This window comes from Myotis nattereri, assembly GCF_964212035.1.
Source record: "Myotis nattereri genome assembly, chromosome: 11".
NCBI classification, from domain to species: domain Eukaryota; kingdom Metazoa; phylum Chordata; class Mammalia; order Chiroptera; family Vespertilionidae; genus Myotis; species Myotis nattereri.
The window spans coordinates 78,899,998-78,917,738 of NC_138086.1; positions in this window are offsets into that span (position 1 = coordinate 78,899,998).

Below are 17,741 nucleotides of genomic sequence, written 5' to 3' on the forward strand. Positions count from 1 at the left end.
GATTTCCGATAGGTCTAGTTTGTCTGGCTGGGAGAAAAAAATGTCATTCTGTTTTATGGAATCAAACATGATTCCACAAGACACATTCAGTTAAAATGAGGCAAAAACTGCAGTGTTTGAGAATGGTAATGCTTTGAGTTACCTGGATTTATTGATCCAAATGAAGTCAGTGCTCCATTTCAAACCTGCCTACAGCAGTATGGTCTTTGCAGCAGCCAGGATTTAGGAATATGCTTCCCATTGAACCACTCCCCAACCTTTCTCTTTTGGAGCATAAAATATCTTGTAGGATCGCATACTAACTGGAAGATGATTGAGTTGCTTTTTATAAAGTTAATGTAGAAAGTGAGCCAATGACTTAAAAACCCACAGGTCAGGGAGCTTTTGAAAGGCTCTTTGTTAGCACCTGAAATTACAGGAAGTTTCTGTTGAGCTCAACAGGTTAGATTTGGATAAAACCTAATCTAACATTAAACATTGTAGCCTAAGAAATTATAGAAAATGCTCTCTCCTGTAGACTCTTAAAGTATTTTCTTTTGTGAGAAATTATGTATATAGGGTATTGATTTTCAACTCAACTCAATAAGAGAGAAAAATCTATGGTTATAAACTACCCCAAGACTCAATGGCTGGCACAACTCTTTTATTTTGTCTCAGAATTACATGGATCTGCAATTCAGGCAGACTTTGGCTGGTTAGTTTTTCTGCTGCCCATGATGTGGCTGGAGATAACTTAGTGGTCCTCAGCTGGCAGATGAACTGGTCTGCAAGGTTCCAAGATGTTTTCACGGGGCAGCCCAGTGGAATGGTTAGAAGGCTGGGACCCCTGAGTCTCCACCTTCTAATGGAAGTAGTTGCAAATAATTTGCAACAAAAAGCACTACGTCTGTTTCGGTCCTTCAAGAAGTCAAGGTGGGACAAGATATGCTAGAAACTTATCAAAGGGAAGCATCTGTGAAGTGGCACCTCCTGGTAAGCAAGGCAGAGATAAAACTGACAAGAGAGGCATGTCATAATTGAGTAGTTAGGCTCATGGGAATAAGTAAACACCGACGTCATCCATTTCATAATGGGGAAGGATCAGGGAAAAACCATTCTCTTGCACAATCAGTAGGCTTTGAGGTTGTTGTTCACAGGAATTTTGGACAGCAGGCAAGACAGGAAATAGATTCCCATGCTTGCAATGCTGGGATAGAGGAGAAGAGAGATTCTCTTCACAGATGATCAGACTGTTGGAGGGCAGGACTGTGTTTGGATGCTCTTTCTTGATCCTGTTTTTTCAAATTCCCACAATAAACAATTTAATTTGGAAAGATCTTCCTGGACCACAGGCAGCATTCTTCCCATTTTTGATGTTGGCAACTTGTCTTAAAAAAATGACCAAACAAGCAAACAAAAAACCACCACTGCCACAGCAAGAAAAACAAACGAACAATTTCTAAGAATTTCCTTTTAAAGAGGCCTGCAGGTTGATTTCAGACCCATAGGTCATCAATTTCCACCAATTCCTGCTTTCAGCCTTCCTCAATATGTAAACAGAAGTGATTTCGCACTCTACTGCATTTATCATTGTCTCTGCGATTCGTTTTGAAACTAATCATGAACTGCCTCATGACATTTTCCTCTTCTGTTGGATGCTGTTGTTGAATTTTTTATGGCTCGGAGACGTTTCGGTGGCATTGAACCTCTCCTCATTGTTAACTCCTTTAGTGCAGAAACTATGTCTTATCATCCTTTGTATCTCCTCCAGTGCCTAACATCGTGAACCCTCCTAAATTAATGTTGTCGTGTTTTATTTCCCAAGGATGCATAATGTTCCCAATCTATAGCCACCTTTCCTATGAGTGCTGACTGACAGAATATGGGATATAGTTAGTTCAGATTCATGGAGTGGTTTAGCTCTCCCTGGAAATAGCTGCGGAACTTATAAAAAGACACACAGGCTTGTAAGGGAAATCAGAAACCCACTCAGCATGCCTCAGCTACACTACCAGGGAGAGCAGGCTGCCCGCCCCTTCCCTTCACGGAGGAGTGAGCCCAGGAAGAGCAGAAGCACCCTAACAGGAGCATTACATGCCCATCTCCTTAGTCTGGCAACCCCACGGGTAGGAATCGTTCTCACCATTGTATAGATGGGGTCTGAGATGTACAGAGGTCATGCTCAAGGTCACACAGTGGCTGCTGGAGATTGGGTTTTCATTCTGGTCGGTTTGATTTGTAAATCTGGGCTACCTCTCCTAGCCGAGCATTTCTACCTGACTACCAAGAGGTGGGTCAATATATATATATTCCTCACCAGAGGGTATTTTATCCATTGATTTTTTTTTTTTCAGAGAGCACAGAGGGGAGATAGAAGGGGGAGAGAGAAACATCGATGTGTGAGAAACACATTGATTGGTTGCCTCCTGTAGGCACCCTGACTGGGGCCAGGGATGAAGCCTGCAACTGAGGTACGTGCCCTTGACCGGGAATTGAACCAGAGACCTTTCAGTCTGAGGGTCAATGCTCTAAGCACTGAGCAAACCATTTAGGGAGGCAGATCATTATAAACACTCAAGAGGACAGAAGGGTGGGACAAGGTCCGCACAGTGCCAAACTTGGAAGTAGCTTTAGTTTATCTTTAGTAGCTCCTTCCCCCTCTTCTCGTCATTTCTCTTCCTTGCTCTCTGCTGGCTTCGGTTCCCTCATGATTCTTGTGGCTGTGGGAATCCACGCCACTGCCTCAGAGACTGGCTGTCCTCAGCCAGAACACCAAACCTGGCATCCAATCTAGAGCTTTCCTTTGTTGCATTTGTACTAAGGTATTAGTTCCTCGTCCAATTACTATTTTCTAAGAAGTCAATCTCCATTCATACTAGTGGCCATTGGTGGATGGATTAATGTTATTCTTCTAGATAACAGAAGATACAGGTGTTTTCAGGAGTTTCGGATGTGGCCGGGGAGATATAGAAGGAGAGGTTCTCCTTCGGAGTCCCTCATTCCTTTCTCAGGTTCTGTGACAGACCCACCAGAAGGTAAAATGCTTTCTTTATTGGATGCTCATTATTTTATTCATCCTTTAACAAATGAGACTATTTGAAACAAAACAAAAAGGGTGCTATAATTTAGATTTGCTTAGGTAAGCCCTGGAGTAGTCTATTTTATTGACTAAGCATATCATGTATGACCTCTTCTTTGTGACAGGTAGTATATGGTTGCACATTGTCAAACTGAGAAATTAATGTAAGTAAGCAGGTTAATTGACTATACAGTATCAAGTAGGTCCACTCTGAGCACACGTGGGAATCTCTACTTGCCCCATTCTGCAGAAATTGTCTCTAAAATAATTGTGTGCAAAGGATCTTAGAAAGCAGTATTTTTTAAAAAAATAAGATACTTTATTTTAGAGAGAGAGAAAGGAAGAGGGAGAAAGAAACATCGACCAGCTGCCTCCTGCACTCCCCCTACTGGGGATCCAGCCTATAACCCGGAATCTAACTGGTGACCGCTTGGTACCCAGGATGATGCTCCCCCAGCTGCTCCACTCCGGCCGGGGCAGAAAGCAGTGTTTTTGAAAGTGTGGCCCTACAGCAGAGCCACAGAAGTGCTTGTTTACAATGTTGGTCCCCAGACCCAATGAATCAGAATCTGTATTTTTTTTTAATGTTACCTTAGGTTGGTGAGGATCTACTTTGGGAAATTGTCTAATCAAAGCAAATCACTTCCTGGAAAAAATAAGTGTTGTTTTTAGTTAATTCTGCTGTTTACAAGTGCCCAATACATATGAAGACAAAAATATTTCACACGAACAAAAGATACAGTACTAAAAACAAGTCACTGGGTTACTGTGTCATCAAACTCAGAGAATCTCCACAGCTTCTGAAGTATATTAAATACAGGTACACTCTGCTCTTTATGCTAGCTAAAACGATCGTAATTGTGATTCCTGGTCTCCCTATGTTTCCCAGAGAAGAACCGAGATTCTGTACAAAAAATGAAAATGTAAAAAAAAGAATGAAGATATACACTGGCCCCTCTGGTCAGAAGAGGCAGCTGTGCACTCACTTTAAAACCCATCTAAGCCTGTCTTATACTGCAAAGTGTTTTTTTTCCTTTTCTTTGTATGCTTTTTCACCTTTTCTAATTTTTATTTCTGTGGAAGGTAGTCCTTCTAGGAAATGCAGTTGTATCTAAGTTACCTTTTTGGGTGAAGTCCTTGCAAAGGGTACCATGGCGTTTCTGCTTCGTCTCCATCAGGTGCAGAATGGTAGCTCTGTGCGTCAGCAGGAGTCTGGCCCAGGCTTTATGGCTGATGAACTGCAGTCTGGCTGACACAACTCCATCTTGTCATGCCCAGGTTTGCCACCTGTACAATGAGGAGGCTGCAGTGGCTGGTGTCTTTTTACTTATTTTTAATTTTATTGACTTTATGTGGGTGGCATGGGTTAGTAAGATTATATGGGTTTCGGGCGTACAATTCTCTACTACATCACCTGTGCTTTGCATTGTGTGTTCACACCCCCAGCAGTGCAGTGGCTGATTTCTGAGGCCCCTCCCAGCTGTGCTGGTGGGAAAGGACAGAGGTTGTCTGTCTTGGCAGGCGTTTTCTCTGTCGGATGCTAAGATGCTAAGAAAATGCTTTCTGCTGTCACGGTGAAATAGCAAGCATATTTCTCCGAAAAGAAGACACAGGCCCCAAACATGAAATGGATCATTTGCATTTAAATGACTTAAGTAAGATGGCAATTGCTCACTTATTGAATCAGCATTTCTACTTGGAGCCTAGGGTGTCTCCTGTATTTCTTAATTTAATCACTTCAGGAAAACGGCCCTGGAGGTGGGTGGGCCAAAGTTAGCAAAACCAGGTAGTTAAAAAAAAAAAAAAAGCAGCAATCCCTTTAATGTGTATGTGTTTGAATTAGTGTTGCTTTACGAAATGAGCTTAGTCAACATTTCAGAACAAATTAGCCAGAAATTAAAAATTGGCATGATCTTTATTCTCTACTGATCTCTGCTTGCCTCTCATGTTTTCCAGAAGAGTGAAGTCATTATTTTTGAATGTGCACATCAATCATCGAAAAAAAATGAGCATGCACTCCCAAAATAAAGTTAGTTATATACTTACTATATATATATATATATATATATATATATATATATATATATGTGTGTGTGTGTGTGTGTGTGTGTGTGTGTGTATACACACATATCCATTTCTAGTTAATATCTCAAGGAACAATATACAATTAGAAGTTTATCATTAGAAAAAGTACATGGAAATTTTTGATAATTTTCAATTTGGGGGCTGACATAGGGCCACATATAATTAGATGAGTGTTATTTTTATTTGCAACATGGCAAAAAGTCATATTAGGAATAGACATATTAACTCTGCCATTTTATTTTTTATCTGTTTGGACTTGCATCCTTAATTTTGCCTCCATTCTGGGTTTCTTTGCAGCGATGTTTTTAAAGTCCTTTGACCACATTGGGATTTAGTTTAGTTGGAAACCTTATAAATATCGTCTGTAAATGTACCTCCTCAGACATCTACAACCTGTAATTCATTGTGTCGAAAGCGAAGGAGCCAGTGAAAAGGGCGGTGGGGGAAGTCCCGCCCTTCCCTCCATATCCTGTGCAGAGTGTATGTGTGACATGGGCCTCTGACATAAGCACTGAGGAACTCAGGGTCATTCGAGAGGAAATACACACTGAATTTCCTTTTCAATTTCTCAAATGCCATAAATGGAAGTTCAATATTTTCTTCCACATCTCACTTCTAGAATCTCTCCTCCTGCGTTAGGACAAGCTCTGTGGCAAAGGAGAGGGGACTTTTTTGAGTCATAATTATTGGCAAGGTTCTAACCCTCATAAGGTCGATAAGGTGTTTGCACGTCACGCTCTCACAGCCCCAATAAGCAGGTGTGCTCCTTCTTAGGGATGCTGAAGTTTGGGTGAATTCACTGGTCGGTGGGACGAGAAGAGAGGAAGGCTATCTCCTGGCCAGCTTTCCCTAGTCAGAAGCTGTGCTATGAGTTTGCCTTTGTGGTTTCCCCTTCCTATATGGTTCATGGACTTCTTCACCAGCAATTCCGGATTATCCACTGAGACAAAATACTGTCATTATTGAGGGCTTTCAAGCTCCTTCAAATGCAGATTGTCCATTTTCCTATAGGAACGATGCATTCCTTTCCGCCGGGGGAAAAACAAAATACCATTGAACTAGAACAGGGTCTGAGGCCTTTAAATCGTGACTAATACAGTCGCCCAGCTGCCTGTTTGACAGTTGGGAGCCGCGTGTGTTTTCCGAGCCTCGGCTGTTCTCCGGGGCGGGGCGGGGGGTGTACCAAGCTCAGCTCTGCACACGGCCGCCGCCGGTGTGTTTCCCGGAATAAACACGCACAGCCTGCCCGCATGTTGCTCTGTGGAGGGCCCTGAGCCCCTGGTGATCGCAGAGCTGCCTTTCCGTGCCGCGCTTCCCTTTCCCGTGTGAACCGCCCTCTCTTCAAATGCACTTGGTACTTGCTGGGAGCCGAGCTCACTGAAAATGGGGCATTTTCCCCGGCGCAGCGCCGATTTGCTCTGATGAGAGAGCATTTGCTGGGATTGCTGCGAGGCAGCCTGGAGAGAGAGATGATGATCGCGAACGCAGTGTTGGCGTCCACATTGGGCACCTGCCTGGTCACTGACTGCTGTGCGCTTAACACGTGCCCGAGGCCCATCCGCCGGGAGAGAGGGTTACCGTAGTTTTAGAAGCCGGAAATGTTTGCGACGGAAAAACGTAGAGGAGCGGTGGGAGGGTCTGACATTTTGTAAGCATTCCGTGTGAAGATGGAACACTCACAGCCCACTAGCCAGCACTGTCATTCCCAGGAGGGAGTCGGGAGAACTTGCCAGGACAAGAACTCGGCCGCCGTTTGGGCGAAGGAGCCAAGACGTGAGTTACAAACCTCATGCTTCTGATTGGACTCCTTTATTTAAAGTTGAGGGTGTGTTTTTTTTTTCCACTTAAATTATGTAAGCATTGCATTCTTCTTGTAAAAAAGTGAAATTAAGTAAAGCTTCCTCACCCTTCCCACAGACCATCTGTGTCCCCAAATCCTGCCCCAAGACTCCCCAGAAGGATCTAGTATTAACTGTTATCATGGACTTCTCACATGTGCTTCCAGGCATTTTTGAGTCACATAAAAATGCGTGTGAAGACACACAGACACACGCACACACACATGCATACACACATGCATGTGCACACACACTCGTACAGGCTAGTGCTCTCAGATCCATGCATCGATTGGTAGTGAGCTAGGAGAGCTCTGAGGGAATCCACAGATGCAGTGTGGGGTACCACCCACATGGAGGTGCATGGCATGCACTTGTCCATGTTCATTTCATCTCCCAGAGTCATGTCATGCTCTGGCCATGGTGTCTTCCTGTTTTGCTGGGGTCCAACCCCAGCAGGTCCAGGGGTCCCCAAAGGTGTGGACGGAGTCGGCGAAGAAGGAATGACACGGAGACAGCATTCAGTTGATCAGCAGCCTAGCCAGGATCTCTAGCCAGGATCTCCAGCCAAGTTCTGGTCTGGATCTCCAGCGAAGTTCTGGTGTTTATTGTCTTGTTACATCCGTATTTATACCAGTTGATTTTAATACTGTCAATTTCTATTACAAAGGTTAGGGCGTTTCTTATCTCCATTCCAGGGAGTAAAGATTATGTAGCTTAAGCATGATTGTTTGTAGTTAAAGTGATTAACTACCCGCCTGGCACTTAGTTAAGGAGTTTCATCCCCTCCCTAACTTCAGGGAAAAATCCCTACCTGGGGAAACAATCTTTCTCAGAGAGGTGACCTTGGTTAAAACACACAGCGCTAAGGGGAGCAAACATATTAAGAACAGTATGCTATATATGCCAGGTCCCTCGAAACATATGCTGTGCAGATGTTTCTATCCTGCAGCGACTGTGTCAAGCAGCAAGGATGGACTGGCTTCCGGCACTGTTTCCCAATGACTCATGCAACTCTTGCCTGATCCTTCAAGATTGCAGTGATGGTCAACGTCATGAGGTCAGAGCACTTCCATGAGTCCTCAGTCACCGGGTGAGACTTTCCCCCAGTTATCCCCGCACTTCTATTTTGAGCAGCAAGCCCCTTCCCTTTGTGCCAGTCTCTCACTGTCACTAACCCGCCTTCAGCAGCTACTATGGGTTGAATCTGTTGGCTAGTGCATAGGAAAATGGCAGAAAGGTCATCATCCAGCAACAATGGAAGATGTAGACCTTGCGCAGCGAATAGCCAAAAACCCCATGGGCCCATTTGCGCCATGGAGAAGTCATTGGTTGGAAGTATAGAGTAGTCTGCTAAGAGATGCTGCCATTGACTAGGAGCCTACAAAATACTCCTCAGGCAATGGGAAAAATATAAAAATATTTTCCAGTTATCTTTTGTCATCAAAGACCCAGTAACTAAGGCTCAGAACCTCTGGGGTCAGGAAAAGTATCATTGGTTAGTCTCTGCTCCATGAGGTCCAGGACCTCAGCTAGAAAGACTGGAAGGCTGGGGCTGATGTCACCAAGAGGCATGCTAGCTCACAGGGGTGACAACGAATGCAGATTGTTGACTGGGCCTCCGCTGGGCTGTCAGCCGCGATACCTGGAGGTGGCATCTGTGTGGCCCAGGCTTCCCAGAGCAGAGGCTGGTTTCAGAGTGAGTATTCCCAGAGGCAGGAAGTGCCTGGAGGCTGGCCGGTGTCACTGTCACCGTATTCAACTGGTAGAACAGAGGCAGAGCCCAGATGCAAAGAGGGGAAGTAGACCTCATTTCGCTATGGGAGAAAGGTCAAACCAGTTGAGACTATTTGTTTTTAAACTTTCATACTTATGAACAGTGTGCTGTAATGAATGGTCATATATCTTCCCCACATCAGACCCAAACAATATCTCTAAATAGTATTATATTGAACGACCCAGCTTCTAAGTAGTGTCAAAGCAAGTTTCTTTTCCTCTCCCCGCAACTTGATATCGTATTGAATTTTGCTGTCTTGCAACTTGCTTTTTTACAAAACACACAATAGCTTTCAATATCAGTATTCAATTTTTATAGTATTCAAATTCACACTGCATTGTTTTCTATCTGTCACTGCTCATCACTCTATTGTATGAATGATTGGACTTATTTAATTAGTCTTCAAATAGACTTGTACTTATTTTACATTTAAATAGCACTTACTTTGCCAAGCACTCTTCTAAGTACTTTACAAATATCAACTCACTGACTTTGTATTATAACCTGATGACAAGAGACTATTCTTATCCCTGCTTTAGAGATAATAAAACAGAGAGGTTAAGTAACTAGCCTAAGGTCAAACAGCAATGAGTTAGTGGAGCCTTGATTTCATGTGAGTCTATACGACTTCAGAATTCACTGTTAACCATCAACTTTTGCTGCTTAATGGTAGATCATAATTTTCCCCAGGGTTTGCTAGTATGGGACAACTTTTTTTTATATGTGTATTTCTAAAAATTTTAATGCATATATAATTATATATATCCTTAAAAATACAACCTATAATGACATTGTTACACACGCATGTGAGCCTTTTCCTTTCTCTGTGACACAATGAAGCTGACACTCCAGGACCCCCACCTGCCTGGCTCTTTGGATGCTGAGAGTTGCGGGGGAGGGCTGTTTTTGATGGAAGGGAAGACTCAGATGCAGGCACAAAGCCTTATTATGTCATCATTTCTGATGATTTTCCTAAAGGCAACTTATACAGAAAGAAGGGACCTGATTTCCAAGACTTCTATAATTTGTTTCAATTCCTTTTCTTATTATAAATATTCACTTTTGTCACTAATTTTGAATTCATACTGCATCGTTTTCTTAAGGAGGGGATCCCAAGTTGCATGTGCTGTGGCCTCACAAAGCCTAGATCTGCCTCTGTTCCTGAGATAAATTTATCTTAACAAGTTACTAAGTCAAAAGTCTGCTTGTTTTAAATGTTGATAATAATAACCATAGTAATAGGTACCTTTAGGTGACGTTTTCTGTGTGCATGAGGAACAATTCTAATTAGTGTGCACGTATTAATTTAGTTCTTACAATGCACTGTGAGTAGGTATCGTCATTTCCATTTTCAGTTGGAGAAACTGAGGCATAGTGTTTCACAATTTATAAAGACCTATATTTCCACATTGCCTTCCTAAAGGCTTTCACCGACTCTTCTAACAAGTATAAATAAGGGTGACTGCGTATCATTGAATATCTTCATTCTTTAAGGAATCTGGTGGTGAAAGCCTTTTCATTTGCATGTTGTATTATGAGAGGCTTTGAGCCGATGCTTATTGGTTTGCTACACTTCTTTTTCTGTGAGTTGTAACAGGTTTGGTTTCTTAAAAAAATTCATTTATAAATTAAAGTTGACATTCAATATTATTTTCGTTTCAGGAGTACAACACAGTGAATAGACCTTTCTATACCTTATCAGCAACCCCCCTGATAAATTTAGGGCCCATCTGGCACTGTACGTAGTTACTGCGATTTCATTGACTGTATTCCCTGTGCTGCACTTTGCATCCCTTGACTGTTTTTGTAACTGACAATTTGCACCTCTTATTTTCTTTCAAAAATCCTAATTTTTTAAAAAAAAGATTATCGTTATTGTTGAACGTATTACAGACGTCCCCTTTGTGGCCATGGGCTATGCATGTAAATTCCCCAGTTAATCACTCCCCTTCTGCCTCCCCACCCCCACCTTCCCTCTGAATCCATCAGTCTGTTCCATGCTTCTGCTAGTCTTTCACCTTTTTTCCCAAAGGTCATGGGTGAGGGTCCTTAGGGGACACACCCATCCGTCTGAGGGGCTGAGAAGAGGCGTTGGCCTTGAAGAAAGAGCCCTACGCGGGTTGGTGTAGCCTCACCATGTGGGCACCGTGAAGGTCCCTCACCTTAGAGACAAACTGGCCTGTCCCAAATGTAGCAGATTGAATGTGCACACCATTTCATAGGCACTCACAGGCATTTCCGATCCGCTTGTGCAATTCAAGGCAATTTGTATAATGATAAAGAGACAGAGGTAGAAGCAACTTGAAAGGTAGGGGTACAGAATTCTAGAAACAGAACTGACAACAGTAGCAATTAAGGAGACAGTTTTACATATTGCACAATGGAATTCAGTGAATTCAAATAGAAGCCTGGACAAAGCTGCAGACAGTTGCTTCAAATGCCTTTTAAAAAAAATAACAATGTGGGCTGTAATTTATTAATTAAACATAAAAGAACAAATACAGCTAAAATCTACCCTGCAAGCCAAATGAAGTCATGCAGTCAGCAAAAGGTGCTTTGCTCTCAAAAGTCAACAATGTCCATGATAACTTACTGTAAGACCAAGCCTCTCTTTTCCTAGGGTTAGAAGATAGTGAGCAGAAATTTGGCATTAAATGAGCATATATCCTTGTCATTCAAAAACCATGAAGCCTCTAGTTAAATTGGGGTTGGCTCTTCCAGGTTGTTATATTAGTTCATAATTCATTTATTTGTTTACAAAATTTCCATGAAAAACATCATTCCAATAAAGAAATAAAAATAGTGAGATTATGTGCCCCCCCCTAAGATTCCCACGTTTATTTCCTTCCTGTGTTGTGGGAGGAAATAGAGTTGTCTTCTAGGCCTGAAATCACAACAGGAGCAGTTATAACACTGACCTTTGACAAGAGACCGCTTTTCCCATGTGACTATTGCCACGCAACCTAACATTCCCGTGGCCACTGTGAGACATCTCACGCACTAAGTTCACAGGATTCTGGAAGTGCATTATCTCCTTATAGAGCATTGTCTGCTGTGTATGTGCCCAGAAAATTAGTGTTAGGATTCAAACCAGTCAATGTTTCAGTTTTCTGGGCTACCCTATGCTTATTGCCAAAGAGGTAACTAAAATACATCAAATGGAAGAAACGCAATTTTGAAAATGATCGGCTTAAAATGGTTACCATTAAAACTACTTCACAACGTAAGATGTTTCAACTCTTGCACAATATTACTGAAGAATATTAATATTCCACCTAATATCTTACCAGAGGCCTCCCAAACTTTTCACTGTTTATGCAAATTATCTTCTGCACTTCATTATCCTAAAGTCATTCTATATTTCTTCAAAGATGGCCATTTGCTTGTCTCTAATACAACTGTGGATTTTTTATAATTAAAAGGTAAATTATTATAAATCCACTTGAACTTTAAATCACTCACTATCATTTGACCCATGAAAAAAATGTCTGCATTTATTTATTTTGTATTTCTCGGTTGAATCTATTCCAATATGCTAAGCAGACAGTTCTTTCAGCTCTATTAATATGGATGGCCTTCTCTGGGTAGGTTTCGTTTCCTCAAATTTATGGAGGTAGCTGGCGTTAGGAATAAAATAAACAGGTCTGCTTAGCTCTGCAGAAAATAAAATAAAGTGTAATTTCATCAACTTTCTTCGGTGTTGTCAGCTCTAAATGCGACTCTCACGTTACAAGGTTACTGTGAGGCCGACACTAAATCACCATCTCAGGCCGTCGATGAGATATGCGGAATTATGTATTTAAATGTCCTCACGCATTATCTCCACCCAGAAGAAAACAAAGTGATTGGATTTCCGCTTTATGTCTCTGCAGAGCCTGCAGGATTGGTGTGCACTCGCTGGAGGGAAGTTGGCAATGCCTCATTCTCCCCGGGCTGTTTTCACAGGATAGCAATCCCACTGAAGTGCAGGGCAGAAGTATTTATTCAAAGCTGTTCCCTCCTGGCACTTGGAAATGAAAGACAACAGGGGGGCGCCTTCTTGCTCTCTGGGAAGCATTCACGTTTTGTGAGTCCATGGAAATTTTTAGTGTATCACACCCTTAAATAAACGTCTGTGCTTGCCCCAGGAGGGAAAAGGAGCAGTAATTTTCAAAAGTTCCTTTAAAGGAACAAGGCCCAGCACCTGGAGCCAGGATAAAGACAGTTCCGGTACCCAGTCTTGCCCAGCCCTTGAACCCTGACTCTCTCCACCCCAAGGCTTAGTCCGTTTCATTGGCCCATCATCATTTTTCATCCCTGCCTCCAGCACCTAAGACCATCATGCGGATTGAATGTGTATTTGCAGGCTCTGCCCCTGGCCTCTAAAACTTGAAGTTAGAATTGTGGACAGACTCAAAGCCCCAAGGATGCCCCAGCAAGCCATGAGCATCCCGTGCCTACTCAGATGCATGATTTCCCCCAGGGAATTGTTTAAGCCACCTGATGGGTCTTCAGCTTCTGTTTCTCTGGCTAGTTCTCTGCCAAGCCCTTCTCCCAGGAAAATCCACTCAGCTCTCTAGTCCCCGACCACTGAAGGTACTCTTGGTATCCACTCAACTTCCACCCATGGTGCTGTGCACGTCTGCTGCAATGCTCTCTCTATTGGCCTCCAGAGCGACGCCTGCTTGAACCAAGGATGAGTCTGCCCAGCGCTGGGATGGTGAACACAGCCCTGCAGTCATCGTCAGCAGCCAGCCCTGCACCCGTGTTGGTGGCTATTAGCTTCACCACCTAGTCCTTCCTGTCCTAGTTTCTTGCTCTTCAAAACCAGCTGACATTTCATTAGCTCCCAACTGCCTGGTAGGCGAGTCTTCCCTATGACAAGCTCAATGAGTTCTTGGTAAATGATTCATCTTGGTGATGTACCCATTTGGCATCCATGGCACCCAGAAGATGTACCTAGCAGTTTCATTATTTACTGAATAGCCAGTTAAAACCGTGTTTGTTTTTTTTTAAAAGCTCTCATTCCTCATGTTTTTACATGAATAAGTATTGATAAAAGTCCCGAGTTATTCTTCTCTCCTCTTATTTTCTCTTCTCTCCTCTTTTCTTCTGTCTTTGTTCTTTTTTTTTTTTTTTTGCTTTTGTCAAAGGAAGACTTTATTCAAGGCTATTGCAATAGGGGAGAGAGACCAGAACTCGGCAGGAGTTTCATTCCACTGAAACAGGGGGTGTGAGGATTGTTAAACACGAAGGGAAGGTGAGAGGGAGAACACCGGCCATCTGTGTCTGTTCATTGGCTTCACCCAAAGGAAAAGTAAACTTTCCTGTATCTTTGCAACAGCAGTTTTAAAACTTGGAGCAAGATGCCCGCCCCTGCCCCTTGAAGTGGGGCTCCTGTGTTCCCACAGAAGCAGAGAGGATGACATCATACCAGAGGCCTGCATTTCAGAGGTGGCTTCTGGGTCCTAGAGAAAGACATGCCTGGCATTAAAACTGCCCAGGGGCTTCGGAAAAGATTGGCACACATCTAACAGGGGCAGGGAAATAATTCCCAATTACACGTTTTCCACAGCAAATGCTCTAAGAAAAGGGAGGTCAGGGAGAAAGCTGTCTGAAGTTTAGTCGCGCTGAAGAGATGTTAAGGCAGTCCCGGTCAATCCCTTCCTCCCCCTCTCCTCCCTCGCCTTCCTCTTCCTCTTCTCCTTCCTCTCTCTTCTCTCCTTTTTCTGATCTCAGCCCTTGTCGATTACCGCCTTTTTTCTTTCAAGTGGCATTTATGCTCGATTTTTAAAAAGCCTTTTCCTGTCATCACAGGGTGATTTTTCAAAGCCGTTGCTGGACTCCTGTAACAGTGCAAGAGACGGGTTAAAAATTATGCAAGTCTGCTTATTCATCACAGTAAATTATTTCCATGCCATGTTTTGAAGAAAATGGTTATTCCTTGCCATGGGCAAGCGTGATCGATGTGGTTCTGTTACAACTCCGTCTTCCGGGAGATGGCCCAGGCTTGTGCGCTGGGTTTAAGACCCTAGGAGTCCTCACACCATCTCACTTAGGGAACCATTTCTGTGGAGCAAAACATTTTGTTGTTGTGGTTCAGTGTAGTTATTTAAAATACCTGCGTGTACATGTATTCACTCATTTGCTATTCACTCGTCCTCGGATGGGTACTAACCACCCACCTCTCTTGGGCGGCTCCTTCGGGCTTCTCCTTTCCTCCTTGTCCGTCCCCTAGAGCTAAGGGCGCTTTCCAGTTAGGCCCGATTAAACCCTGTGGAGTAGGCTCTCTTTGTCTGTTGAAATTATCTTTTTAATCTTTATTTTGTAGAAGATTAGTTCATATTTTTTGCCTAATTATGTAAAATTTTTCCATTGCTCATAATTAGGTATGAACATCCTGTATTTCTCTATGTGTTTGAACTGTGAATTCTATAATCTGAGGTATGAATTGGCAAGTTCACCGCATTTGTAAATGCTCTTAAAATACCTGAACTATCACCTATTGCATTAATGTTATCGCTGATCCTCAATCTTCAGAGAAATTGTTTTCTCAATGTTAATATTATGTTACATGAGTATGTTGTAAATATTCTTTGCATGGATTTGCTATTCATTTTATGACTACACTATGCCTTAAATACTGCATATTAAATAATGGCGAATATGGAAGATGCCATTGAAGATACACCTAATTAGTGACCTACTTTTATGATTGGCTTGATGAAAGCACTCCAGTCCTAATTTGCATTCTTGCAGTGCCATGTGCAGGCATTGTTTTCAACAGTAGGAAATGGGAATACAGGGTTGAATAAATTTCTGCCTTGTAGAGTTTATTCTCTATGTGCCTTTTGGGGTAAAGCAGACAATATGTTAGTAACAAGGTTTGTTGTATCTCATTCTTTCTGACAATATTTTGAGTGTGACTCAGTTTTTAGACCTTGCTAAAATCTGGAGTAATGATAAAAAAAAAATATATGAGATTGTTCCATTTATAATGGAATAGAAACTGGAATTTTATGGAATTCTCATGGGGCGTATCGTCCACAGGGTCATCAAGGGATCATATGTTCTAGAACTCGGTGGCATTCTTTGACCACTAAGGATGTTTTATTTCTAATGAATAACTGTACAGACAACTAGTTATTAAATTCATTTACACTAGAAATACTTTATGCATTTAGTTGAAGATGTAAAGCCTGGAGGAGTTACTTTATTTTTAAGTAAAGAAGACCATATTATAAGACACTGTTAATTCTGTGTGAGTGTAGCTACCAGTTGTCTAATACGGTAGCAAGTTTATAACGTCTGACATATTGATTTTTTCTACTTCCATTTGGATATTTTGAATTCTCTCCTAGAAACCCCTTCTGCCTTCCGGTGTTTCATCTAAGTTCTGTTGTTATTATTTTTTCCTTCATTTTTATTTCTGAGACTCAGTTCCTTTGCTTCCTTCTGATGTAAAGAATAACAATAGGCTGCTGGTTGAATATTTTTCAGGCTTATTAATATGTATATGCCTTTTGTTGATTTTTTTTACCCAGTTGTTTCTTGAAATGTACTTTTGTAGCTGCCTTCTGGCAGGCATAGAAAGGGACAATGTAGTAACACAGGCTTTGAAGTAATCTGGAGAAACACAGCAAGAAATATATTGCTCTATCGGATCATTACACTTTTTCATAATTGATTCCTATTCATCTACAATTTGAAGGTTATTCAAAGTCATGCTAAAATGGGGAAAATAGGACTTAAAAATATTAATCCTAAATTAGCAGAAATTGGGTTAAGAGAAATGGATCTTCACTGGACTCGGAACATGGCATTGTTATTGGAAGGAGGTTGTCAAGGAAGAGAGCAGCGGCCTGGGTCTCTAACAGGAAAAAAAGGGGAGGTGATAGAGCAAGTCTGGCCTACAGGAGGGACATGCTGGGGGCTTACGTCACTCATTAATTGATACAGGACTTTACAGGTGTGCTTTCATATTCTTGAAAATAGTGTTAAAAATTACATAATAAATGAAAAAATATGAGGAAACCATACACCTAAGATAAGGCTACTGAGAAAATCACTCTAACATCACCTTAAAGGTATTTGTATGGGCAAAAGAGGGAAGAGAATGTTACTGCTTCTGAGGAAATTTGCTAGGATGCTTTAGTTGGACTTATTTAAGCCTGTGTCTGTTTTAAGAGGTTTAATTTGATCTGTATTGAAACTAAGTTGTCTCATATTTTCAGCGGAAGAAGAAATGTCTGAGAAATATTATGTATTTTGCATTTTCTCTCAGCATTCCTTGATTTACTTTGCCATTCATTCAGTCATTTGTTGAGTCTCTGCTATGTGCCAGACACTAAAAGAAATGGCTCAAGACAAAGAGATTAACAAAGCAATAGAAATCCTCAATAATTTATTGTAGAATGAATTGGGGTTTTCTAAAAAGCAAAGCACTGGGTCATGATTCTGCAGGTGAGTGATTTGAAGAAAACCTAGTCTGAGTCCTGGCCAGGCAGCTCAGTTATCTAGAGCATCCTCCCGATAATGGCAAGGGTGCATGTCCAATCTCCGGTCAGGGCACATACAAGAAGCAACCAATGAAGGCATAAATAAGTGGAACAACAAATCAATATTTCTCTCTCTCTCTAAAAATCAATTAAGAAAAAGAAAAAGGAAAAAGAAGACCTAGTCTGCAGGGTGAGTGAAGGAAATGAGATTAGTGACCCTCAATTAGTCACATACTTGATGGTTCATTAGCTTTATAATTCCTATATGTTCCGTTCTAAAATTATGCCATAGATTCCTTAAGAATAGGAATCATGTTTTATTTTGTAGATCAAATACTGAACACACTTTCTGGGACACACTAAAGGTCACCAACTGTTAAATAAACAAGTCTAACTTCAGGACACATTGTTGGTTAGGAAGCAAGTTGTGACTTAGTCTCTTTGGACCAAAGAGCAATTGTTAATTTGCTTTTTGCTCAGATCTATCAGTGGAATTCTAGGGAATGTAA